At 38.6% G+C, this 27,240-nt stretch overlaps 1 long non-coding RNA gene across 1 annotated transcript in view; it reads left to right on the top strand.

The window, feature by feature from the left end:
* Window positions 1–1,912: 1,912 nt before the first annotated feature.
* LOC311431651 overlaps window positions 1,913–27,240 on the top strand; it is a 116,321-nt gene continuing 90,993 nt past the window's right edge. Inside the window, exon 1 of the long non-coding RNA XR_014689569.1 lies at window positions 1,913–2,240. This is a non-coding gene — a long non-coding RNA (uncharacterized lncRNA). The remainder of the gene's footprint in view (window positions 2,241–27,240) is intronic.

Here is a 27,240-nt window from a genome sequence, read left to right as displayed (position 1 = left end):
TTTGGAAGGAGGATGCTCCACCATCTCAGAGATGGAGTCACAACCTCCTGGTATTAAATGAAGGAGAGCTTCTCTGTTTGGCTCTCTTTTTCATATAGTATGAGATATTACACAGATGGTACTGGCTACTAGCCAAACTGGCTATTGCTCGAGTCCCTCCGGCAGATGCTGGCGGGGTATCTCTAGGATGGTATTCTTTCTGCCTCTTTTTCTCTTTTACATTCTGTGCCTTTCTCCCCTGCTCAACTGTTTCTTTGGCAGAGCATCTCCAACATAATTAATAATATTGTTTGTGTCATGCCTAAACTTTTACTTTGCTTAGGTGTTTCATCGTTTGGAAGGTCTCATGTCTATCCAGTGGCTTTACTTGGCACACCTCACTGCCAAGAAGACTGTATGTCACTACTTACCCAGAGAACTGCTTGCTTTTTTAGAAAAGGTCTGAAAAGCATCTCTACAACAGCTTTGCAAGAAACTCAGATATGCCAAGACTATGCCGTGTAATTCCAGGAAAGCTGGACTTCAATTTTATGAAGGTAGCTTTTGACTTCCAGGCTTTTGAAGAACTTTTTTTTCTAGACATTTTTCGTAACCTCTGACCATTATACTTTTCCTTTCTAGACTAATTAACAAACATTATTTTGGGCTTTGAAAATTGGTTTCTACTTGGCTAAAAAAAAAAAAAAAAAAGGAGTCATGGAGTCAGCGTATTTTCTTAGCATAATTGCTATATATATAAAACTTAGAGAAGAGTCTGATCCTCTGAACAGAAGCAGCACATTCAGCTCACAGATGGTTTTCTCCTTGCCAAAGCCTCAGGCTAGGCGTCTTTCCCTTATCCTACCAGACCTATGCTGCCTATCTGGCCTTGCTTTCTCTCCAGAATCCATGCAGGCCATGTGAAAAACACAGTGTATTTGGTGATTGTTCACATAGCAGCGATTGAAGCTTGGGAAGCCCAATTAGATTTGCATTCCATCTGATCCACACGCTCATTCCCAGCATCAGGAATTTACCTGCTTGTTGGTTTACCTCCTTATTCAGATAGGCCTACAATTTCCTCTGCTGCCAAGAACGTCTTAAAGTGCAAAAATTGTTTTCTATGAATATTTATCTCTTTAAGAATGAGATGGGACAGTTGGCATATTCAGGAGCACTTGATGCATTGCCAGTATTTTTGCCTATATGACTTTTTGACCTGCAAATCAACACAGCATTAGTTGTTTTGAAATAAATAAAAAAATCTCCATTCCAAAAAGCTCTTGGCATTGTATCTCAATTTTATTTATGGTTTTATATTAACTTGGACTGTTTTGTAACTTGGGAATTATTTTATCTGTTTGTTTCATTGTAAAATGTCTAAGATACTAGATAAGTAATGGATAAATATTATTATTATAGATCTTTGTGTATTTCTGAGTGCAAACTTGAACTTGTGTTTGACAAAGAACGTTTTGTTCTACCCTTTTATGCTGTTTGTTGGTATTTTCCATATATAGAAACCTTGTAAGACCAGTTAACTACTAGTTACAATGCCAGTTCTAGTGAGATGTAAAAATCCTGGCAGGTGTAGGTAGCTTAACAATTCCGAAGACTCATTCAAATTCTCTGTATACATTGACAGGTGACATAGCTTGGGTAAGATAAATCTTCTTCCAAAACTTGAGCTAGGCTTTGCTAGCTCAGAAATGTGCATGAGAGTACTGTTTCCATTAGTGCATACAGCAGTATCTGTGTAAAGGAAAGGGGGAGAGGACCTTGATTAGAAACATTTAGACCACCTGAACTTAATATACCTACATAAGTAGTCTGTGAATGCTTGTATAATCCTACATCAGTTGTTTCTGTCTTTTTGCAGAAATTCCCCCCCCCCGCTCCCACCTCCCTAAAAACACATCTCTCTCTCAGTGTTCTTTAGCTGATCTCCTCATTCACCACACCTGAACGCAAGCCGCTGGGGGAACCTCAGAGGTGCTTGGTCTGCAGGGGCACCTTGTGCAGCTTCAGCCCTGCCCCAGAGACCTGCATGGTCACAGCCTGAGGAGGTGACAGCCTCATGGAGTTTTCAGGCTGATTTTGCCAGCCTGAAAACGAACTGCACCAGCAGCGATACCCCCAAAGCTGCTGAAGCTCGGATGCCACCGGTCAGCATCACATGTTATCCTGCAGAGTCATGGTGCCCCACAGCATAAATGCCAGGGGATACAAAGCTGAATTTCTATACGGAGTCTCATCAGAAGGTAGCAATAACTTTTTTTTTTTTTTAACTTTTTTTTTTTTTTTTTCTGGAAAGTTGAATAGGTTGTCAGCATATGAACCCTAAATCCAGCCTGGGTTTCACTTTCATTACCTTGGAAAAGTTTTCAAGGTTGAAATTGCCAAAAATAGTGACACCTAACATTACCTGGAACTAATTTGTGCTGTTCATTTTACTGGTAACCAGGGGAGAGATACAGGGAAGTTATTACCCCTCTGTTACACAATAATTCAGTGAAACTTGAAAATCTGTTATTTAGGAGATAATTTTAGTTTGCCGTTGAGGTTACAAGGCAATAAATGGCTCCTTGCTATATCCTCAGAGTTTACCCACCACATTTATGAGGCCATTTATTGCCCAGTGTACTTAGAACCAAGTTAAATTATCACTACTGTGCCGTATCTACATTAAAAAAAAAATTCATTCATCCCTTTCTATATTCTTTTATTTCTCTTTTTCCCTGCCAGATATAGCAAAGAGGTTACTTCCTCTGTACTGCTTTTTCAGTAGAATTAGAACAGATCATATTAAAAGAGCAAAACATTTTGCATGTTAATTAATGCTGGATTTTATTAGTTCCTTGATTTTAATTGGTTAAATTATTATATATTTTTTTTTTCCCGGGGGAAAAAGTGTGCTCTTGCTACAATCAATTTTGTTAAAAGGATAATTAATTGCTCTAGTATATAAAGTGAAGTGGTTCACTTACTAAAATACACTGTTTGGGATCACAACCAACTTGTAGAGTCTGATTGATATGAAAGTCATCCAAATTTAAGATTCTCTTATGCTAGTGGAAAATGCTACTTTAACAGTCCACATACCTTTGTTATCTCTCATGTTAAATACCGACACAGTAAAGGTTTTTTAACTGTATGGATTCAAAACATTTCTTTCATAGCTCAAAAGAGCTCTTCGATATCTTTTAAGCTATGTGGCATCATCTGATAGAATTCAAATAAGTCTGCTTCTGTTTGTATACCATTAACATAGACCGCTGTTTTATGATTTCAGTGTATTCAGTATGCTCAAATGTGTATTCATTTGCTCCTTATCTCACTTGCCTTTTATGAGGGTTGCCTGACACATACATATCTAACATATCCAGCTGATATCCAAAGTATAACCAGTTTTGACAGGCTTTATGGACAGCAGTAACAAAGCAAACTATCAGCGCTGTCCCAGCCACAGAGCTAAGTATGTGGTCTCTGCCATCCTCTGGGGCTAGAAGAGAAAACCAGCAGCCAGGAATTCTGTGTGTTTTAATTAGGATTTAATTGTAAAGATGGAGACCAGGACACCTGGAAAGCTGTACTTGATAAATGCAGAGTGCTAGCATCCACAGGGGGCAGAAGCAGAGGGAATGACAAAGCACATGGTGTTGAACAGGTCTCATGGCTTGTGATAAATCCTGCTGTGGGGTACTGGCTTAGGGGTCCAAACTCATTTTCTTCTGGACTGGAATATCAGTTTCACTTCTGTCAAGGCACAGCATGCCTACTGAATTGTGTTTTTGCTGAACAGCCTTTCTCCAGTAATCTTCATGTTAACATCTACATGAGGTGGAACCACCTGTTTATTTCTTCTTGTTATCCTCTGAGGATTCTTATGAAGGAATGTTGATGAGCATTAAGCCTGTGCCATGTCAGAGTTGCAGTGCTTTATGTGTGTAATGCTAAACTATCAGGCACTGATAGGATCGCTGTAGTGCTGGTGATAAGTTCATGCTCTTCTTCTGGCCAAACTCTCATTTGTGGGCTCCTATGGACCTTACCACTTCCCTTCAATTTCACTGCCTCGGCTTCTTCTCCACCCTGGCCGGTCTCTTTTTCTCTCTTCTTTTCAGCAACATATTAGAGCTGAGAAGGGCCTAGAAGGGTCCCTGGGCCCAGGCAGTGAGTGAGGAAGCTTCCTGGGCTGAGAAGGCAGGACATAGGCTCTAGGGAAACAAAAATCTTAGAAGGCACCATAAGAAGAAACCCTAGAAGGGTTAGTCCACCACCAGCAAGGTCTCATAATCTGAGCAAGAGGAACTTCCTGTAAGAGCCCTTGTTTCCTGTCCTCTTCCATGCCTATCTGTAATGCTCATACTGTGAAAAATTCATCTGGGATCAGACATCACCAGATCCTAACCCTTTAGAAGGACCCCAAACCAGGCCAGAACTTTCTCTGAAAGCAGAAATGTTGTGCTGGCTTTTATGATTTTTTTTTTTTTTTCATGAATACTTGCATTTGAAGTGAAAAAAAAAAATCCTCCTTCTCTGACTCCTCCTCAATCATTTGACATTTGTAAGTGATTGCAGCAAAGCTGCAGCTGAAGCCCAGCCACCTCCAGCCTGTGATAAAGCAGCTCTCATCTGAGTTGGATGATGCTAGTCTTGACTTTTGTAATATACCTCTGACATCCAGTTATTACCAGACATTAATTTGTAAAAATACATATGTTTAAAAACTCTGATATTTAAAGTAACATACTATTTATAATTATGCATCAGCTGGAAAAAAGAATCAGGCATAGGCATTTGGCTACTTTAGTACAAAACACAGAAGCCCTTTCCAGGGGGATCTGATGATAAGGTACATCAGTAATACCTTCCCCATTTCCAGATGCTGTCTGTACTGTCACTCATGGTTACAGATGTTTTCTGGTGTGCCCATTTCATTAGGTAACACCATAGTGACTTTAATTCAGTAGATTTGTATTTGCAGTCTGAAGACTAGGACAAGTGCAATATTAAACAGATGTGATTTAATTCTGAACATTGTTGATACTCCACTGGGAAATGTCCCTATTGTGAATATGTGTTGTCAAATAGTCCAACCAGTCATGTGCCCACAGAAATAGCTAATGTGAACTCTGTGCAGGAGGGCATTTTTGTGCATATATAAAGGAGAATAAACTGAAAACAGCAGAAAGGATGTGTTGGCTATATATTTTAAAAACGCTGCCCTGCTAATATCAGATGTACAATCCATAATGTGCTCATACAACATACTCAGCTTTAATCACAGTATATGATTTGGAGGCATGTGTTAGCAATTATGTTATCTCATTAGACTGCAGTATAACTTTAGCAACAGTCTGATGTTATGTGAAGAGAAATTTTTTTAAGGGAAGTGAAGAAATTCAGACTCCTAGATGATTCACTGAGGGGAACAGTGGACTTTCTTTGCACAGTTACTGACTCTGTTCTTCCCTATTTATTACCCCTGTCTCAAGGGCAAAAAGGTCTTTCTCTAGAGCACCCCAAGGGTAAGGTAAAATTATTTATTTTCTTATAAAGACTGCTGAAAAAAAGGTGTCATGGATATTTAAGATGACATATTCAGTAATTGTTCTTAAACTTCTCTGGCAAAATCTTCCATAAATCTCCCAAAGGGATGTCAATAAAATTTTGAAAAAGTTCAAAAATTCTTAGAAATTTTTACTTTTTCACAGTGGCATCTTAAAGAAGCACAAAAGGGAAAAATGATTGTAGTGTAGGAAATAACTTTATAGCACTGCATAAACAAGGTTAGGGTTATTTTCACAACTGTTAACAAAGTTTGTTTTAATGCATAGAGATCGTAGTTACTGACTAAGCAATAAATTGGTTTTCAGTAAATGTCAGTGCCATCTTTTCTCTCAGTTCAGAGATTGTTTTAATGGCACCAGATCTCTCCTTTTTCAGTCTCTTCATGTTATTATCTAAGGAGTACATGATACTGGTAGTTGTCATCTTCAGCACAGTACTGCCTGCTAAGAAGATTCTTTCACTGACGATCAGGTTATGTTGGTTTATAACCCAATTATTGCAGCACAGGTCTGTGTGTGTGGGGGGTTCTTCCATGGTTGTAAAATGGAGTTGGCAGACAAGGAGAAACTATTGCAGGAGGCCTTTGGGCTCCTTTATGGCCACATGAGCCTCAGGTTCATGTCTGGGAGTCATTCTCATTAGACATTATGTCATTAGCACCAAGACAGGTGTTAGTGTGGACCCTACTGAAAGAGCAAACTACTAATTTCTTATAGTAATCAATTATTTTATGTGATGTTTTACAGGAGAAAGGAGACTTAAGGCAAAATCTCTGCAGCAGCGATTTAAAATAAAAATAGTAGGATGGCTTTGGATCTTTTCCTGTAAGCATAAAGAGGGGATCCTCATTTGCATTAAATTGGTATAACTGCTGATGTCAGTTATTTTATGTCAGCCTTGTAGGATCCCATCCTTCCTACTTACCAGGAGTGGGATATTCTCAGAAATGCTTACCAGATTTTGGGTACGTGGATCACCCAAAGAGCAAACAAAAGATTTTTGGATTTGCCTGCAGGGGGGCAGGCAAAGGAGCTGTTATAGCTGCTGTGTACTTCAGTTCCTGTTTCATTTCTTAAAAAATGGGTGTGATTAAGAGAAAGCATAATTGCATGAAGACTTTCAGTAGCCAGCTGGGGCTGGGGAGGTTGCATTCCAGAATACAGGCATGGATTTTTTTGTCATGTCCCTGTACTCTGTAATTAAATTTTCATTGGATGGCTGAGTCTGACTATTATAATGCAATCACTTACAGCTCTTGCCTGTAATTCATTAGAACAATAATGAGCTTCAATGAACAGGCTCCCCACCAGTGATGAACTCTGAATGATTTCTATGATAAAAATTCATTTGATAGGGTGGCAGATGTAAGAAAGACCATTGTATTGCTCAAGCTCTGTGCATTCCTATGTATACATAATAAATACATCTCAGGTAAATGTAAAACACTGTATTTTGTGAGGTCATTGGGAGAGGAGTTTCTCATCATACCAGTACTTTACACCAAGAGCTGTCTCAACACTCTAGCTTTACAATGTCTGACATAACCTGTATATGTGGACTGGCCAGCCTATATTCCTGCCACAATTTTTGATAGACTGGAGACTTCAACCAACTTTACAGCCCAGTCAATGGATTATCTCTAGATTCTCATATAACAAAATCTGTCATGGGCCTGTAGCTTACCTACAGGCTGCCTTCCTTGCAACTTCTCCCATCCCCAGTATAATTAGTCTCCCATTGGCTGGTGCCTGCAGTTTGGGTGGGGGAGTTGCCTGTTTTCTTTCCTGTGGTCCACCAGTTTCCCCAGTAGGCTTGCTACGTGGCTTCTGTGTTTCTCCAAATTTTGGGAGCTTAGCATCCTGCCAGCTGGGTGAGCAGGAGCCAAAAAAACTGAGGAGCATATTTTTTTGCAGATTGCTTCTGCCTTGGGAAAAAAAATGGAATTTCCAAAGTAAAGCTGTCTTTGAAGGAAAATGTAAAAAAAAAAAAAAAAAAAAAAAAAAAAAAAGGCAAGTTTTGGCTTTTCAGCATTTTTCTTGGGTTGGGAATTCCATTTTCATGCAGTCTCTGAGGTTTAATTATTAGTGTCTTGGCAACACAAACATAGGAAAAGATCAAGAACTAAAACTAGAAGAAGAGTCAAAATTTCTTCAACTGTTATCCTTTGATTTTGTCCACAAATGTATGAACTATTTGTATGAATGTATGAAATGTATGAACTATTTTGTAAAATAGGATATGCTGCAGAAGGTAATCTCTAATGCATTTTTAAAGCTTCTCTGAAAAAACCCGAAGTTGAAAGTTAAGAATGTATCAATTTTTAGACTTTCTATGGAAAATGAGAGGTTTGTATTCTGCCTTGACTTGATTCCATTAAAATATAATGAATATTAACCACAGAATGACAGTTTTGGAATGCAGAAATCTGTCTTTCTGAGGGATTAGGAAGTCCTGCAAAACCCTGAGAGCAGACATAGGTTTAAGAACATACTTCGTTCTAGTTTTCAGTCTATGCTTCAAGATGACAAAGAAAACTTGCCACATTTGTTCTCCTATTTGGAGGCAAAATAAATGATGGATAAAAGCTGGAATGTTGAACCCTGTATTTAGAGGGGCTGGAAAAGTTCCCTGTGCTAGGGTCTGCCCTCAAAAGATTTAGCTCACGTCCTGAATCAAAACCAGAAAGGGCATATTTTCTGATTACAGTTCCAATTTAGGTATTACTTCATTATGTCCTGTTAATGATTTTTGGCACAAGATGGTGAACATCTTATAAGTCAGGGTCTTGCTGATGATCATGTAGAAAAAGGGAACTATGTTACTGACCAGGAGATGAAGGAAAGGAAGAACTTGAAGCAACTTTCTAAAACACCCGTTTGTCCTGCAAAGAACTGTGCTTTTAGATTTTGGCACATGTGCTGGAAGTTTTATGCTGCTACTTCAAAAAGGTAACTTTCTAAAACTAGTATTGTTGGCACTGCAGCCAAATTGGGACATTCCCAATTACATATTCTGACAGATAAAGATGAATTGATCACTGAACTAGATGGTTGCCTAGGTGCAAGCAATCATGATCTAATTTTATTTGTTTTGTGCAAACAGTATTATATTCTTGGTGCTTTAAAAAGGCCAATTTCCCAAAGCGGAAAACAATCATGAGCAAAATTGAGTGGGAGGAAAAATTTAAACACAAGAATGTGCATGATAATTAGGAATTGTTTAAGAATGCTTTATTAGATGCCAAAAAAACAACAACAACAACAACAAAAAAACAGCTCTGCAATCAAGAAAGGTTTCTATTGCTGAAAAAAATCCTGCTAAAAAGGGAAGTGAAGATAGTTACAAACACTCTCTGAAAATCAAATAACCTACAGAACAACAGTATGTAGTAAATGAAAAAAGGGGGAGCTGATCATAGTGATCATAAAACAGCATTTAAGATATAAAATCAACTGGCAGAGAAAACTAAATGCATCAATAAAAAAAATTAATAAAAACAATCAAATAAAAAACCCCACAAACCTCTATGCCCAAAAGGACACCAAAAGTAAGAAAGCATTCTTAAAGCCCATGAAGAACAAATTAAATCTCAGTAATGTTATATGTTGAAAATTGGATAAGGATGACAATACTTGTAACTATATAAATAAAGATGTAATCGATATATATTATATTTTATATTTGGAAAGAAACAAGATGATATTTTATCTTGATATTGAAATATTTTCATCTTCTGTACTTAATATTAGGAGATTGAATAGAAACATTTTAAGTGAAATGTTTCAAAATCTTCACAACTGAGTAAGTTAATGCCAATACTGTTAAAAGACTTGGCCAAGGAGGTGTATTAAAACAAGTTTGTGAACACTGAATTAATCTTTAAAGACAGGGAAAATGCCAGAGTACTGGAAAAATGGTCATGTTATTCTAATATTTAAAAATAATTTCGAATACCTGAGTAGGCTGGTTATGATAGGGATCCTGGAAGAAACGTGGAAAAGTTGAAGTTGGCATTGCCATTAAAGAGTGGAATGATGGGTGCCTTACTACTGCCTAACAGAATGATTTTATACAAGACAATGCTTTTCCAAGCATATCTGATGTTGTCTTCAAATAGGATCACTAATTTGTATATTAATATGTAACTGTGCTGATATAATTAAAATTATTATAAGCATTTGACATAGTCCCACAGAAAATACAGCAAAAATGTGAAATAAGTCATATTGAGTTAAATTGATTACATCCACATTCAATTAATTAAAATCTTATTAAATTGTCTCAAAAGGAACTGTAAATAGGAATCATCATCTAAAAAAGCCATTTATGAGATTGGATCTGGTTAGTCAGTGTCTTTTGCCTGGAAAGCATACAACAACTCTTGGCTGAAATTGTTAGTAATACAAGTATTTTATTTGTGAAATGAAAGGCTGTAATGGAAGCAAGTCACCTGTCACACTGAGGTCTGGATTGCTTGACATAATGGACACATTTAAACAAACATACCTTTTAACATGGTTAAATATATGTTCATTTGTGCAAAACTAATGTAAACCATGTTTACAGTTTAAGAGTTTGTATTCACGATACAACAGTAGTGAAAAGTCCTTAGAATTAATAATTGAAAATTAGCTCCTGGTATGAAGCTTGAGTAAAGAAGATAAAATGATTTTTGGCTGCATGTGCAGAAACTGATGTAGGAGTAGGAATGTAGAATTGCCATTGTGTTCGGAATTATTGAGACTATTTAAAGAAAACTGTGTGAGCTGGAACACTGTAAAACTGGAAAAAAAATCAAAAAGTGGTTTGGAAAGTATTCCTTTTGGTGAGAAACTTCAGAAGCGTAAATTATCAGTGTGTTTGAGACATGGCTGGGGCCGATTGTTGGCTCTAAGCTTCTGCAGGGAAGGACTTCTAGGAGACAGCTGTTTAATCTAGGAAAACAAAATAACCCAATGAAAGGTACTGTAAGATCCAGTAGTTTGAAAATTCAAACAAAATAATAGGGAGATAATAATAGAGAAATAATAAAATAACTTTAAAAGTAGAGGGTCAGTTGTTGGAATAATTTATGCAAGGTTGTAATAGTTCATCTCACAAAGCTTTTCAGTCAAGGATGTTTTTATAACTTATATTTAAAGTTTACTGAACAAGTTTCTGTGATGTGTGTAGTCCCAGAGGTCCTAATGATATCTTCTCTTCTTAAAAAATGTAAAGAAATTGCATCCCAGAGCATTTGGCTTTGTTTCAAACCCTTATGGAAGATTAATCCCAAAAATAACTTTGCACTAATTTGGCTTCAATGACAAAGTCTTCTCAAAACTCACCCCCCTCCATTCAAATATTGATCAGCTTTAGTCTGCCTGTGGTTGAAGTCACATACAAGGACTGTATTTTCTTCTTCCTCTATTATTATTGCTTAGAAAGAGTTTTTTTTTCTGGAAACCACTTCCAAAAAACAGAAGTTTTATGGATCAAACAAACCTCAGAGAAGCATTGCATACTCTCATATGAAATTAAATGTAGATCTTTCTCTTACTTGTCTAGTATATATATCTCTTTTATCTTTATAAATGCAGTGACAAACATGACTTTCAGCTTAGAACTTCAGTCCACCAAAGTGAGGAAGCTGTCAGACAAAATTTCCTTTTGAAGCTTTTCTGTGGGTAGAAGAGAGAAACAAAAGCAAGACAGCGATTTGTTTGCCTTCTCTCTTGCTAACCAGGAGGTGCTCCAATATTGTGACTGCATAAAAAGCTAAATAAATGCAAAAAGTCACATACGAGTTGCTCTGCTTGTATGCATCTACGGTGTATGTCTTTGTGGCCCAGTGTAAAGGCTGTTAAGTTGATGCTGAAAGAAACAATTCCAAAGGTATCTGGCATCTGGATAAAGAAGCCTGCTGATACGTGCTACTGGCTAGTTACCTGAGGTGGAAAAGGGACACATTCTTCTCAGCAAAGCGTCACGGCAATGGCTGATCTGTTTGCTACCTAAGGGAGTTCACTGAAAGTTTGTTCTGGTGTCCCAGCACAGTGCATATCTGAGGTACAGCTTTAAACATCCTATAATGACAAAGGTGTTTTTGCAATAGACTATTCTATAAAACATATTTTTTGGGATTGAGAGTGAAACCAGCATCAAATGAAAGAAATCTAATGGTTAGCTGATGAGAGTAGATCTCAATATTTTCTCACTCAACGTATTATTATTATTTTTTTTTTCTGTGGCAGTGTGCTTTAAGAGTTTACTTTCCTTACACAAGATATAATTTTATGATTATTTGTCTGTGCAGTGCATATCTTGCATTCTTCTTCTCCACTTCAGTCTTCTGTCTTTCAGTTACTGTCATATTTATTTGAACCTTGGTCTTGCAAGTTAGGCAAGTGATTCATGCTGAATTCAGGGGGGCATCTGCAAGAAGAGTTTGTCTTATGCATACTCATGAACACGACTGAAACCTTAAATGACAAATGTATTAAGTATATGCCCATCTTCTTGTAGGTGATAAAAGCATCAAGGCCACCAGGCCATGAAGCTTACAGGCAAGGGATGCACATCATCACACTGGTAGACCCTTCTAGTTTCTACAAAGTCAGGGGGACAAGGATGCAAAAAATTAACCACGTGTTTAAATGCTTTATTGAACTGAGCACTTAAATCATGACCAATTAGTGGAATGAATTTATTATTATTTAAAATTTATCGTGTTTCATGCATCTCTAAGAAATATCAATAAACAGAATACACAGTCTCTGGAGGGTGCTGGTATATTTAGATGAGACTGGTCAGATGCCATCTCTATTATTGTAGAAACATATTGGAGCAGATCCAACCTAGGACTTTCTAAGCTATTTAGTGAAGAGAAAGCCTGAACTTTAGTAAGAAAAGTCAAGAAATAATATAAGCAACTAAAAAACTTTTTGCACTTAATTCCCATAGATGTAAAACCAAAGACTTGGGAACTGAAGCTCCGTTTTAGGAATTCCTTCTTTAATTTCTATGTCAAATAGATCTTTTGATAATGTTCAGAGAGCTTTTAAACTATTTTATTTTCCTTTCAGGTCAGTGTAAGGTTTGCCTAGTGGTCAGCTTTCTAAGCTATTGCACTTCCCATTTAAATGTGAACATAAAGATCATTACATTGCAATTGGCACACATCAGGGTTCCCTGGTATTCTACCACCAGTTGAGATTTTAGAGATTTTGAGCTGTTCAGGGGTTGAAAAGAAACCCAAAGAAGTCATTTTATCCAGCTGAAGATAACTGATTTTTCCACAGGAAAGGTAAATGAAACGTATGTATTTTGCATAATGAAACAGATGACAAACTGGGCAAACTGATCTATTAATGAGCTTCCTGTAAAGCGTGAATGCAGGAGAATGAGCAAGGAGCAGAAGGAATCACTCTGATCTTAAAATTTAACAACCACTTCTAATCAAACCATCTTCCAGGATATGTGAATTCTTCAGCTCCCTCCAATGGTCAGCAGTATTTGAATTAAAAAAGGCATTGTAAGGTTAAAAAGTAAACCTCATTACAAGCCACTTATTCAGGTATGAAATACTATTGTTTGGGGGAAAACGTATCAGTCAGGTGTTAAAGTACTGTAATTTAGAGATGGCAGTTTGCAATGCTGAGGGAGAGATACAGCTGTGAAGAAGTGAATCGGATTGATCTGGCCACACAGAATACTTCAATTTCTCCCTTCTTTGAACGTTTCTTGTTTCTGTGACAGTTCTTTGCCATATATTTTACCATCAGTCACCTCCAAAAACTGAGCCAAAGTGTGCTTAAATGAATGGGGGTCTTTCCTATTATTCAGATGGGCTTTGAATCACATCTGTATCAGTTTAATTTGTAATCCTATATTGTGCTGAGTGCTCCTGCAGAAACTTCCTTAAATGCCAGGGCTGAATTCTTGGGGCTGGAGGCATGGGATACCATACCTTTCCTCCTGAGAGGGAAGCACAGGACTGCATCTTCAACAGGGTACGTGCTCACTGTTGTGTGGATGTGTCTTTGCAAAGACCCCTTGCTTATAGAAAGAGCAGCTGTAGCCAGCTTTGCTGTTTGCACCAAGGCCAGCTGGAGCTGCATGCCAGCTTCAATCCTATTTGATTTCACGGTGATCTGGCACTTCAAGAGCAGGGGTTTGCTAACAGGCATGTACTGGCGGCCAGTTACAAAATTCTCTGCTAGGCCCTGGGTGGTCTCAAGCTGGGAGCCCACTGTGCTCTGTGCTGAACAAATCTACAGCAAACGACAGATATTGCCACAAAGAACTTAAGAGCATGTAAATAGCCATGCTGCTCCCATCCCTATGGTGTCCAAGCACCATCTAGGAAACAAGGCTATCAATCTGATAAATCTAATACTCAGCTTCTCTCAGAGGAGTGGAAAGAACTGATATCTGGAAATTGCTGATTTAGAAGTTAAGTCCAAATACAGATCGTGCTGTTGTTACTGGAAATACAGACAATGGAGAACTTGCTTTTTTCTTTTCCTTTTTTTTTTTTTTTTTTTTTTTTTTTTGGTGGGGGGAATTTTATAACTTAATTAACTATCAAATAAAGAAGCCTGTAACAAAGAACAATACCTTCAGAATACTTCCTAGTATGTTGCTACCCAAATCAGCTACTACTCTGTTCAGAGAAGCAGTATGAAAGGTAAATACCCTGCAAGAATTAAGAGAGGGAGAAATAAGCCAGGGAGTACTGTTTTTTCCTTACACAGCTACATGCTATGTTGGCTGCAGTTTTCACTCCAGTTGTGGCTGTATGAATCCTCAATGAATACAATCTGAGTTTTTGGCTGATATCTGGTCTATACACTAGCACTTTTATCTCTCTGTTTTTTTAAACCAATGAGGTCTTCCAAACATACTTTGCAATATTTATAGCCCAGAGTCTTCAATGGTACCCAAGGCTGTACTCTGCTTGGCATGCTCAGACAGTCAAGAAAAAGTGGCTTACCCAGGGTCGTTCAGCAACCACAAACTCCCTTTTCCCATTTCCCTGCAAGTGATGCTGCTGGAGTGAGCAAGAGATGAGCCATGACTCCAGAAGGGAGCATGGAGTTCCCAGTGACCAGGTCGGGAGCCTATGGAAGCAGTGGAGGTTAGTGAGAGCAAGGACCGGGAAGCCCAGCTGTGCTCAGCATTGGACCTGTGAGGCGGCGCGCCAATAAACTTTTAATTTAAGCTTTGTGCCACTGGAAGAAGAGCTGTACAGATTGTTCCTTCCATTCAGAAAGAAAAATGACAGTGGAAATGGCAGGATGTCTTTCTTTGTGAAACCACCTTCTCAGCTTTTGCATAGGGTGAGAAGAGAGAAAGGCTTTGGAGAAAGGTTTTGGCCACACATCTCACACATCTTCCTAGAATGAGTTTTTGAGAATTCTGACAGGGGGCAAAAAATAACAAAAACCAACAACAACACAGAGTGTTCAAAAGCTCATGTTTTGCCCTTAAAGCATCTTGAAAGAAAAGTAATGCTTTTTTTTTTTTTTTTTTTTTTTTTAAACAGCATATAGAGGATAAAGGAAGGCTCTCTACCTCCTGTGCAAACAAATACTTTAACTCTATTAAGTTAAAAATTTAACTTAAAAATTCAGTGCTGAACTGGGAATACTGCTCTGGGAGGTGGCCACATTAAAAAACTGGGTATGTTCATATGTCTTATTAAAATAGCACACCTTGAATTTTTGTCTTTCAGCTTAGGTATCATTCTTTCTTTGCATGTGCATATAAACTCTGAATTAATTTTGAAGTCATTGTTAGACTTAGACAGGGTGTGATATGAGTAATTTGTAATATTGCCTGACATTTCACTCAACAATATTTTGAGGGGCAGATCCTAGAAGAGAATGTAAAGCATATTAGTTCATGTAAGTATTCTAATAATTCAGTAGCAAATATATATATATATATATATTTTTCCAATGTGGTAGGGAAAGGAAGGGACTCAGTATCATATTAATAGGAAAAAACAGCTGCTCAGATAGACACAATATTTCAGTTCAGTTTTGGATATTGTCTACATTCAGAATATGCAGTAATTTTTGCTTCTTGGTCCATCTTCCATCCAGGGGAAAAGAAAAAAAAAAAGAGTCAGGTTGTGAATAGATTCTAATATTTTGATTACAGATTTTTTTTTTTTTTTTCACCAAGGAAATTTCATTTTTTCCTGACTGAAGGGAAAGCAACAACAATAATGATTTTTAGTATTAAAAAACTAAAAGCCATTATTTTGCAATATCTAATAAGCAAATATTGATTCTGTTAATAACTATCCCTTAGCAAGTGTGATACTTACTTGGACAATAGGTGCTTCTGTACACTGAAGATAAATTATAACATCTTTAAAAAATGTGAGAGATATAAAGTTAACTGATCCAGTCCAGAATTCATGCTGTTTTTAATGTAGATTGAGAGAAATACTGTTTGTGAATAACATGGACATGGTAACATGGATTGTAATTAGCTGAAGTTAGATTGTATTTAGCCAGCAACGTACTGAACATGATTTTTCCATACCTATAACAGCAGAGTCATACTCATGCCATGTATATTGTCCTTCTACAAAAGGGAATACAGTCCCTGCTCAGATGTCTTTCAATGTTTACTTCAGAAAACACGCAGTCAACTAAGCAAATTTCAAAAAAAGGTCAGCTTGTGATTTTCTTTATTTTTTATTTTTTTAGTTTCCCTTAAGCTCCTAAATTCCTGCTCCCCATAGAAAATCAATTGTGTTTAGTCATTTCTTTTCCAGAATGAATTTTATGTCTGTACACTTACTTACACTCAAATATTCTCATTAGAGAATTATTATTTTTAGAATTATAATGCAAATTGAATCTCAGATTGGTCTGAGCCTCCAGCATAGCTGCATATTAAATGAAATGCCTCTACTTGCAGCACTGCATTTGAATATATCTTATGCTTTGTATGTGTTTAATTCTGCACAGGGAAGACCTTTTTGCTTTAGGGTGAAAGGAAATCAATTTTTACAGTGATTCCTCCATTAAAGACAGATGTATCAGAGGTCATTCTTGATCCATATGCTGTCATTGTTTATTCATGGGAGGGAAGGTAGTTTTTAAGTTAGGAGAGAAATTTTCCATTAGGACTTAATGCAGCAGCTCAAGACATAAAAGCCCGATGTCTTAGTGCACTCTGGGAAAGTGGGGAATTTAAGTCATTACAGAATCACAGCAAGGTCTTGCAGGCCTCTCTCACAGTGACTTGATGTCATCTGAGGTAAAATGAAAAGCAATTGTCCAGAGGAAGAACAAAAGAAATGAAACGCTAGTTACCAATCTATACTATTTACACAAAGACTCAACATTAATGGAAAGTGCAGATGAGGAACTCTGTCTCAGCTCAACCTTTGAACCTCAGTGGGAATAATTCTATTTTTAAAGTCTGGATTTTTTTTTTTTTTTTGTCTCCCATTCTTCCTTTAGATCTTGTTGTTTTGTTTTTACACTTGCAGAAAAATGAAACATAAAAAAGCTACAATGATTCTTTCCTGTCTTTGGGGAACAGCACAAAGGTCATAGACCAAGGAACTGTATTACTACTTTATTGCTGAATCTCACCAAAATTAATTAAGCAAGTACTTAAAATGAAATAAATAAGATAAAACTTGCTACTAGGTTTCTAAAGAAGAAACCTTGCAGCTAGCAGTGACTTTGAAGTTTTACTTCTTTTTTTTTTTATTATTATTATTATTCTGTGCTGATGTGCTGGTGCTCAGAGTCCATGACCTGTGTGCAGTCCCTTGAGGATGTCAGAGATCTGAGAGCCATTGTTGTGCATGTGTTCATTAGGTATGAAGAAAAAGATACTGATCTAAATGCAGCAGAATGTCCAACTGCTCCCGATTTTGTTGGTGGTGTTGCTGTTAAGGACAGAGCAGAATAACAATCCAGAACTGGCAAATTTTTTGTATTTTATTTTTGCAGAGGAAAGTTAAATATCTTTGCTGAGCAACTCGGGAAACAGCTAATTGTTTTGGGTTTGATAGCAATAATATTAAAAAGCATATAAACGAAAAAAAATCGTACTGAAAGATAATGTTTCTAATCCTGCTTATAGAAAAGTCAATTTCAAAACTAAAACCATTTCAGGAAAACACAAACTGGACCTCATTTCTCCTGATGCTTGTAATGGCACGTTTCAAACTGCTTTGCAAATATTCAGTGTTGTACAGTAACTTATCTGGAAAAGGTCCCTAGATATAAGCATAGAGGATTGTTATTGATATTTCTGCTAATTTTCTTGTAGTGCAGTTGGCCTCAGAACTCCCTTTTTGTTAAGCATAGTATGCACATATAATTATAGACAACATGTGCCTCACAGGACTTAAAATCTAAGTGGATATGACAAACAGAGGGAGTATGATTATCCCTAGATTATAGCTATAAATGTGAAATATAAAGGAAGCAAGAGACTCCCATGCAAAACAATGTGTGAGATCACCACCCACAGTCTTCAAAGGTATTTAGGTATGTGTTCAGCTCACACTGAGATAAATGGAAATTAGGTGTCATTCAAGTAATTTGGACGCTTCGGTAACAGATCCAAGAACACACAGGGATAGAAAGAGGTCTGTGTGCCTGCTATCTTCTGGTTAACCATGGAGACTTAACCACAGCACCATCTGAGCACCACAGTTCCCAAACAAGCCACAGTTCTTTGGCTTGGAGCACCTTCAACCAATTAAGGAAAATTTCCTTAAATTTTTCAACTATGTGATATGCATCATAAGCACTGATATTTGTATATCTGTCTAGCTTGCTGTCTCCTAGCTCTTTAGATGCACTTATTTCTTATGTTGCTCATTAAAAAAAAAAAAAATTCCCAATTACTCAATGTAAACAAATGAAGAGGAAGTATGGGGCTTTGGTATGATTTACTTGAACAGAAGGTAGGAAACATTAGTATCGATGCATTCCAGGACTTGCTAGCAAAGCACAACTAAATTTAGCAGCCAGAGATATTGATTTGATTAAAAATGGTTTAAGACTTGTAAATGTCACTGGAACTTAGCAAAATGAACATTATTAAATCCTTCTGGTGATGGGGAAAACTAACAAAGGGATTTGCAGTGGTTTCTGTAATTAATTGCTCTGTCATGATTTATATTAACTTACAGTACAACTCCATTAGCTCAGACCTGTCATCTCTGCTCAAGGAACCACCAAGTAATCACTACCACATTAAAGAATAAATTAGTTTTTGGCTTGCAGCCTAGTTGTAGAATGTTTCATTTGTGTCTGCTGTAGACATATGTACCTAATAAAGTTGGGAAGAATGAGTTAAAGTATGTATATATCAATGTCGTCTGACTGTATTTTAGAGATGATATGATCAGCATTGTTCATTAGGCCTAATGAATCACTTAATTTCTGTTGCTTGCCTCCTGTTTTGGTGAACACCTTTTGATAAACTATGAAGTAGAAGATGACTGAAAATAGGTAGGTCTCCTGAGATTCTCCTTCCTTCACATTCTGCGGCCTGTGGTTGTAGTAATAACTTCATATGGTTTTTGTTAACACTTCATTACCCCAGACTTGGATAAATTATCCTCCTGCTTCTTCCCCAGTTGCAGACACATGGGTGAAGCCAAAGTCTTAGCTACTACTTACAGTAGATTATGGGATTTGTGAGGTTCTATCAAATCATCTCAGACTTTGATAGTTTGAAGATGTTTTAAGTGGTTTTTCTGTTGGTGTGTTACAGCTTGTGCAAGAAATTGTTTTACAATTCCATTTACACTGTAATGGTCTTAGGAATCTGCATGCTAAGTCTTCAACCAATTTCTCTCTCTCTCTCTTTTTTTTTTTTTTTTCCTGGGTCCTGGATAATCTCTGTCTGTACCCTTAAGGCATTTCGGTGCGTGGCCAGGAAGGCAGCAGTGGCACTTTGAACATGCGGCTGGCTGTTCTACTGAAGTGTCATGTGGTTAAACAAGCATTGTGGGCAGACTTCATGACTTGTGAATGTGCATCATGTGTAAACCCTCAAAGGGTTTGTCATGCCCTTGAAGCTTTCGGTCTTTCGACTAGCTACTGAAATTCAAAATGTGTGCTTTATTAGCTTCTGTTGTTTGAACTAGCACATTACCCACTCCCTTTAACCAGCAATGGAAGCCACGCTGACAGCATTGCTGTTTTTACTGTTTCTTAGTATTTATGGTGTGTTGTGTGGGCTCAGTTCTCCTCTGACTGACCTCAGTGAGCCAAAATAAGAACCTGTTTGTCAAAAGAATAAGCTGGACATTCTTCCAGTACCCAATGACACATGCAACCAGGTCCTAGATGCTCTTGTAGCTAAGAGAAGGTTGGATGTAGACTGGTCAAGAAGATCAAACGTGCCTGCAAGCAAGTCAGACCCAGGAGAATTGAATTAATGTGCCAGCCTTAATATGCACAAAATTAGGAGTGGGAGATGAGTCAGCATGGCAACCCAAGCAGAGGGAATAAACTGGCCAGACAGCAGAGATGTGGGCTATTAAGTGGGTATTTTGATGAAGTGTCATGGACATAATTTCCAGCTTGGAGTGATGTTGCATTCCTCCCATCAGCTGCAACTTGAGATAGTTACAGCTGCGGTAGGGTCGGCTGCAGGGCACACATACACTGAAAGCTCTTCCAAAATATGCTATGTTTTTACAGGTTCAACTGGACACTGATTATAGGTAATTTTAAACAATTATATATTTTATATTAATGATAGTTTCCCAGTTTCCCAGAGAAAAAACCAAAGCCATACCTGGCATGTTCATGGAAGTGGTCAACGCACAGATCGTCATGTGCCCTCCATCTGTTTATCCCAGTACAAGGACAGGAAGAAGTCTGTTTCATACCTCCTTGAGACAGAGGGATTTATGCTATTCCCCACTGTAGCAGTAGATCACTACAGTAAAACTTTATTTTTTTTTAATCAGCAAGTTTATCAGATCTCTTGGCATGATGGCTGCTGTGGCTTTATTTGAATGCCATAGCACAAGCATTAGGTTCAGTGGCAAGAGACATTGTCGTTTTTAGTGTCCCAGACTGCTAATCTTTAAATATTGTTGCATCCGCCAGCTCTTTTCTACACATGCCATCATGACTGGCAGTGCCAATCTACTATTTATGTGGATTATGTTCAAACCATCTGTTTTAAAATAATAGTAATGATCTCTTGAATAGAAATATGTATGTTGATGTAAAAGTACAGGGCAGTGCTAGAAAAGCATTACAAATGGATGGACATCAATTTGCAAATGTTCAGTGATAGAATAGATATATATCTATTAAGTAGTCCCAGGAGGAAGAGGAAAACAGGCCAGTTACGCCCCCTCCATCATTTTGTTGGACATAACTTGGATCAGAGTTTGTTCCAGTGTTTGCAGACATGCCTAGTTTTATTTTTCTGTTCAGACCTAGTGGGAGTTACTCAAAGTAGAGCAGTTGCTATCCTAATACCCCCCACAAACTTGCAAAAAGTGCAGATCACTATCCAAACTTTGTGGTTTGGTCTTACATTTTTTTTATGCAAGTTTTCAAAACTAGCCACAAAATGAGGTAGTGTTTTTGTACAAACTCGATGGAAAGTGGGAGGTACAAAATCTCAAAAGAATATCAGTTGTCAGGAGACTTCAGTATGTCCTGAATTCAGTGGAGATAAAAAATATGTGACAATAGTTTTTCTTTTAAATATCGATCTAAACCTCTAGCTTTAAATCTAGTCTTCTAGACTTCTGGCTCAGACCCATCAGAAAATATTTTAGCGCTTCCCTTCCTTGTGCCAGGCAAAATCAGGCACTGTTGTCTAATTTGCATTTCCAAAGAACCTATAACTGTAGTCTCTACACTGAGTGTTGAAGTGCAGAGACATACAAAACATTTTTTTTTTCTTTTACAAATCTCAGAAAATATCATGACCAAGTTTAGGTCAGTTCTTATTTTATGTGAACATACTAATTTGTTAAGCCAACATGGTTCTTGGCTGTACCGTTCTATTGCTAAACCTAGCTGTTTAAGTTTGGGAACGTATTTGCCAAGTTAGTGTCTGATATGGTCATAACAAACCAAGGGGGTATATTTTCCCCTTAGATACCTTCCATTCACAGCAGAGTACTTCCTCCTTCAAGTCAAGGGAAGCTTTACTTGAAGAGAGACTAAGTAATTACCAGGGGCAAAGCCTGTGGTAATTTATAGTCATTTAGGCTGTTTGGGATGGTGGATATACTTAGACATGCCATGCTCTGTAGGCCACTCCAGCCTTAGATCATTTACCACCTTCTCTAGGGCCTAGTTTTTTCCTCTTGTGACAGCACTGGGGGAAGAGGAGGACAGTGAGAGAGAGACAGGACCAAGAGATACTGGAGGGTTCTAGTACACATATGTGAGGTGCTTCTCTTCTCTGTACTCCTGAGAGGTTTCTTTTTGATAGATGATTGCTGGTCAGGCCTGCTCCACTGTTATCTTCCTCCCTGCTAATGTCTTCTGCTATGAAAATGTTGGTGGAGGTCATGTGAGTCTTGTAGCTAAGATCTATGTGAGATTCACAAGGCCATTTGCACAGTTGTTTAACACTCTCATCTATACGTGAGCACGTAGCAAATCATATATGAGTGGCTCGTTTTCAAGCTTTCCTTCAAAGGGTTGAAATTGAGGAAAATGACACTCACATGACACTGAAAATGACTAAACCTACTGAAATGACAGTGTCTTTGACCTCAGTCTTAAAAGCACAACCTCTCGGTAGGTGTCTTGATTTATATCTTATGTCTCTTGTATCACTTGTCCTTGGGGAAAATCCCACAGCTCTCCCAGTGTTCAGAAATCTCTGTGACAGGTATCTGGTCAACCCAAAGTATTTTTTAATCTTAACAGCAACAATGAAGAATGTTCTAGTGGATTATCTATACACACATTTTTTATCTATTGCTCTGAAAACAACAGATTTAGCTTGTTCTCTGAAACTCTCTTGCATTTTTACCTGTCCAAAGTCCTTCACTGGAGTCTCTCTGTGGTCTTGTTCCAATTCTAGCAGACTTATTGGTAGTAAACCAACACAGTGTTGAATTTGTGTAGCTAGTGGTAAAATTTCAAAGTGAGTAACATTAGCATCTTCAGAAGTGTTGCTAGATGGGACTATAGAAAGCTTGTGCCCCTTTCATATACAGAATATATAATCTTAGTAAGTTATTGCCTCTTTCACATTCAAATGTTAGTGTATGTGGGAACTGTTCTTATAGGCAGAATAAATGATATTAATGTTGCTATTATAAATTATTATTCTGCAATCCTTACCTTTTAAGAATGGGCTGATGATTTATGCTTGCATATAAGCAGGGGTTTCTTTAAATCAAAAATTCAGTGAAAGTCAATCAGGTTCTGAACATATAAATTTAATCACTCATCACGCAGTAATTGATAATCTCACACATAAATATATCATATTACCTATTCAAAGACAGAAACTACATGTGCTAAAAGAAATAGAATCCACACTTATAGTTTAAAAAATTAATCAAGATTTTAAAAATACTTCTCAATGATCCTTCAGTCCAATAAAATCTTTGGCCATAACCTGATACTGGTTCCTTTTTACTCTAGACATTTCTCATTAATAGTACTTAACAGTTTTTGTTGCATGAGATACTGAAGTATATTACAGGTCTTGTTGGATGCTCCCTACCTTCTAAGACGAGTACCCTAATATATCTTAAAGGAAGATGTTGTCATTTGTCCAGAGCTCTGTCCTATATTTCAGTCCCTTCATGAAGGGTGGAGACATGGCATCTCCACCTTCCTCATTTTGCTTCATGAAAACAAGCTTTATTCCTGAGAAAATCAAATTCATGTGTCAACTCAATTCATTCTCTTTGTCACATCATATTTCCCCAGCTTTCTCCATTCCTACTTTATGAGCAGAAACCATTTACTGTCTTTGACTAAATATTTTAATTTTATTAAGCATCAAAATGTGATCTGAGGAGCTCAGCACTTAGAGAGTTTGGGAGACACAGTGCACAGTCCTATCCTAGCAGAGCTAGAAGCAATACATGCACATGACTTGGTGCAGAGCATTTTGGAAAACAGCATTACTAGCAGCATTGTTAATCATCTTGACACCATGCTACTCCAAGGCATAAGCGTCATTTCTGGTGCTGGATTTGGCTCAAGGACTTGTTAAACTTTCTGTTGCACAATCTAAGTAACCTTACTACTTCTCAACTCCAGGCATCAGTCCATCTTTATGCTAGCACATCTTTCTTTGGGGCTTGAATTGGGTATTGCCCAGACCCAAAACATTGCTACCACGTTCTATTCCTGAAATATTTTTAAGTGCCAAGTACCTGATTTCTATGGATGTCAGTACTTGTCAATTGTTTAAGAACCAGTCTTTAGCTCTTTGCACTGAGAAGATGGCAGCTTTCTGCCAAAAAGGGCTGTCAGCTGAATTAGAAAAAACAACTGGGGTCAAATGCTTAGATTCCAGCATTTCTAATCTTTGAACTAAACAGGGAACAAAAGCTGTAAATCATAAAGACACTCCTCAGCTTTGTGGAGGTATTTTTACAGTGTTCTACTACAGCTCAGATATTTTTGGTCTTGATCTTGGAAAAATGAACTTAAAAAAAAAATATTATAGTAACCCAGGACAGAAGCCTAAAGCTAAAATAACTGGGAACACCATGGCAAGAAGTCCTTCTAATGGTGTGTTTTACATTGCTTTATATGGATAATCTTTGGCTGTTAGAGTACGAGGGGAAAAAACATTGACAGTGAGAGGCATGTAGAGAACCAAAGCACAGAATCTCTGCAGAGCAGCTCAGAAAAAAAGCTACAAGTAGTTTGGCAAGTGATTGGGCAGTAAAGCCATGATAAAATTATGTGAGATGATGTCTGGAAGACTGGAGGGAAATCAGCAAGCTGGGAGAAATTGTGCCCTTCCAAAGCAGCAGCAAACACAGAGACAATGGTACTGGGAAAAATTATAATATATTAGAGAGACTGTGGCTGCTTCTGCTGCACGGAAAATAGTAGCTGTCTGGGAAAGAGATCTGTGAGAGGAGGGTAAAGGGCAGGAGACTGAGAGAGTTGTAGCCAGCTAAGATAAACTGACACTTATGGTACTGTGGGAACTACTGAACCAAGCAGCCTGCAGCAGAATGGGAAAAAGCTCTGTGTTGATTACACTGCTCCAGGATACAGAAATAAGGATACACTTTTTTTTTGGAAATATCCAACAAACTGTATACATTACCTCCTGGGTACTTGTTTTTGGCAACTTTTATTTAGGAGAGGTGAGGCCTGTCACAGTCCTGGAGTTTGTTTTTCCCAACTAAAAGCTGATATGGTGGACTCCCTTAGTCCTGGCTTGGACCTGTAAGGTGCATGGTGTGTGGATCAGTGCCATGGGGCTGGGGACAGAAGAAGGCAGGAGTGTCTTAGGAAAAGGCATGTGCAGTGTTGTAAATCTGCTGCTTTCATTTTGATGTGCTTCTCTTCCTTAGTGCTTTTATTAAAAATGAAGACACTGCTACTAGCAGAAGAACAAGGGGAGAATATGCTGCAGCTTTGTCTGAAGTGTTTCTTTGGTATGCAGTGGCATTAACTCCAGCAATTAAAGTGCTGCAAGTCAGAACTGGAAGCTGACCCACCTAAAAATTTCAAGGACAATTTAAAAATGTCATGAGAGTTTTACAGCATTAGTAAGCTTGGGATTTCTATGAATTTGTCTTTTTTTGTGCATACTTTTCAGCATACTTGTAGATCACACTTGTAGCCTTTTGGTCTTTTTAGGTCTAAACATCTAGCATGTAAAGAAATGAAAGAAAGCACAGGTCCTTGTATCATCCCCCAACTCCAAAAGCTTGCAGTTTTACATCATATGCATGGTCAGCAAAGCTCTTGCCATTCCCAGAGATGTTCCCATGTGCTGTAGCTGTTGTGCCGGGTGATGTTGCTGGGCAGGGCATAGGTGGCACACAGCCCTCTGCTGCACACAGCCTCTGCATTTTCCCCTGGCTTCCTCTTCCCCCTACAACAGCTGGGCAGATCTCTGCTTTGCCCAGCCTCATAGGGAAAATAAAAACACAACTTCCAAAAACCAGCCTTGGGGCTATTTTTTTTTTTTTTTTTTAATTCCATTTTACAGTAAGAATGAGTGGATTGAAGTGACTCATACCACTTGTCCCCTGTGTCTGCAGCCACACAGTCCTTGCAGGACATCTTCCTGAGCACCACAAAACTGGTGCAGCATTGGGCCTATTTTTCTGTCAGGCACCATCAAAAGCTCGTCTCTCTGTTTCCTGGCCAGGACAGGCACCATTTCTGTCGTCTCCTTGCTCCTGGTTGGGGGCTTCCTCATCTGTGGCTGCTCCAAGCTCCCCTTGTGGCATCCCCAAGGGCAGGTACTTCCCATGCAGGCTGGCCTGCATCCCACCCCTGCAAGGTGAGGGATCTGGGGGTGCAGAAACCCAGATGCCACCCTCCAGACAGCATGGGGGCTGCAGCCAACCCCCCTCCATGCCGGGGGAAGGATAGGGAGCCAGAGGTGTGCCTCTGAGTTACTGCGCCCTCTGGGCTTCTCTGGGCCTGGCACAGCTTAGTCACTGCTGCATGCCTGGAGCCATGCCTGGCTGCCTCCCCAGCTGCTGGTGGCACCAGTGCCCGTTTTCCCTGGGAAGTCCAGGAGGAAACCTCCTGCCCTCATGCCAGGGGATCAGCGGCTGTGGGCTCTAGCAGGCCACGCTTTGAATTTGGTGACACTAGTGTCTGCCTGCCCAAATCCCAGGCTTCTCTCGAGATTACAGCTCAGCTCCCAAGGCAAGGCCGTGCCGTGCCGTGCCATGTGGACTATCCCCAGGGGCAGGCATGGCCAGTGTCGGTGGGGTGGTGGGGGCCTGGCCTTGGCAGCCCATGCCAGTCCACTGAATGGCCTGTGAAAAATCTATCTCCTCAGGAAACTTGTGGCGAGCCGTGGGAGAATTTGGCACGGGAGGCTGGAGTGGAAAATATTAACAGCCTGTAAGAAAGTCTGGCTTGTGCTGCTGTGGGGAAATCAGCAACTGGCGGGGATACAATTAGCGGAGGAAACTCCTGAGCTGCTCTGTGAGAGGGCTGCTCTAGTGCTGTGCATCGAGATGGGAGTTATTGCAAAACAGTGTAAGCTTTTGCGATCACCCAGAGACGCTAGCTACAGCCAAGTTGCAAAAGAGCACTCCAGTAACTACTCTGGTCCAAAAAAGTCATATTTAAAAAAAAAAAAAAAAAAAGTAAACCAGAAAAAAAAAAAAAAAAAAAAAAAAAAAAAAGGAAAGCAAACTCAGCTCCATAAATGTGGCCCAGTCAGAAAACCATGTTAGAAAACTGGCATTGACATGGACGTGCTAAATGAAAAACATTGCTCCTCTCCCACCCCTGTCCTGTTCAGCATGCTTGAAGGGCAGGACTTCAGAGGCATTTGGCTTTGGCCTAATTCTGAAGTCATGTGAAATCTTACTTTGATTTTTTAAATAGAAGCGACACCAGCACAGGAAGTTTTTTTAAAAAACACACTCAGAATCATTTGGGACCTAATCCATCCATTAAAACATTCATGGCAGTGGTATTCGCTCAGCGCAGCAGTGACTTTGGTACTGTCAAATGCCCCATTTGGCTGCATTTGCTCCCAGACTCC

Source organism: Aythya ferina, assembly GCF_964211825.1.
Source record: "Aythya ferina genome assembly, chromosome: 1".
Lineage (NCBI taxonomy): Eukaryota > Metazoa > Chordata > Aves > Anseriformes > Anatidae > Aythya > Aythya ferina.
This window is presented reverse-complemented; position numbering and strand designations above follow the sequence as displayed.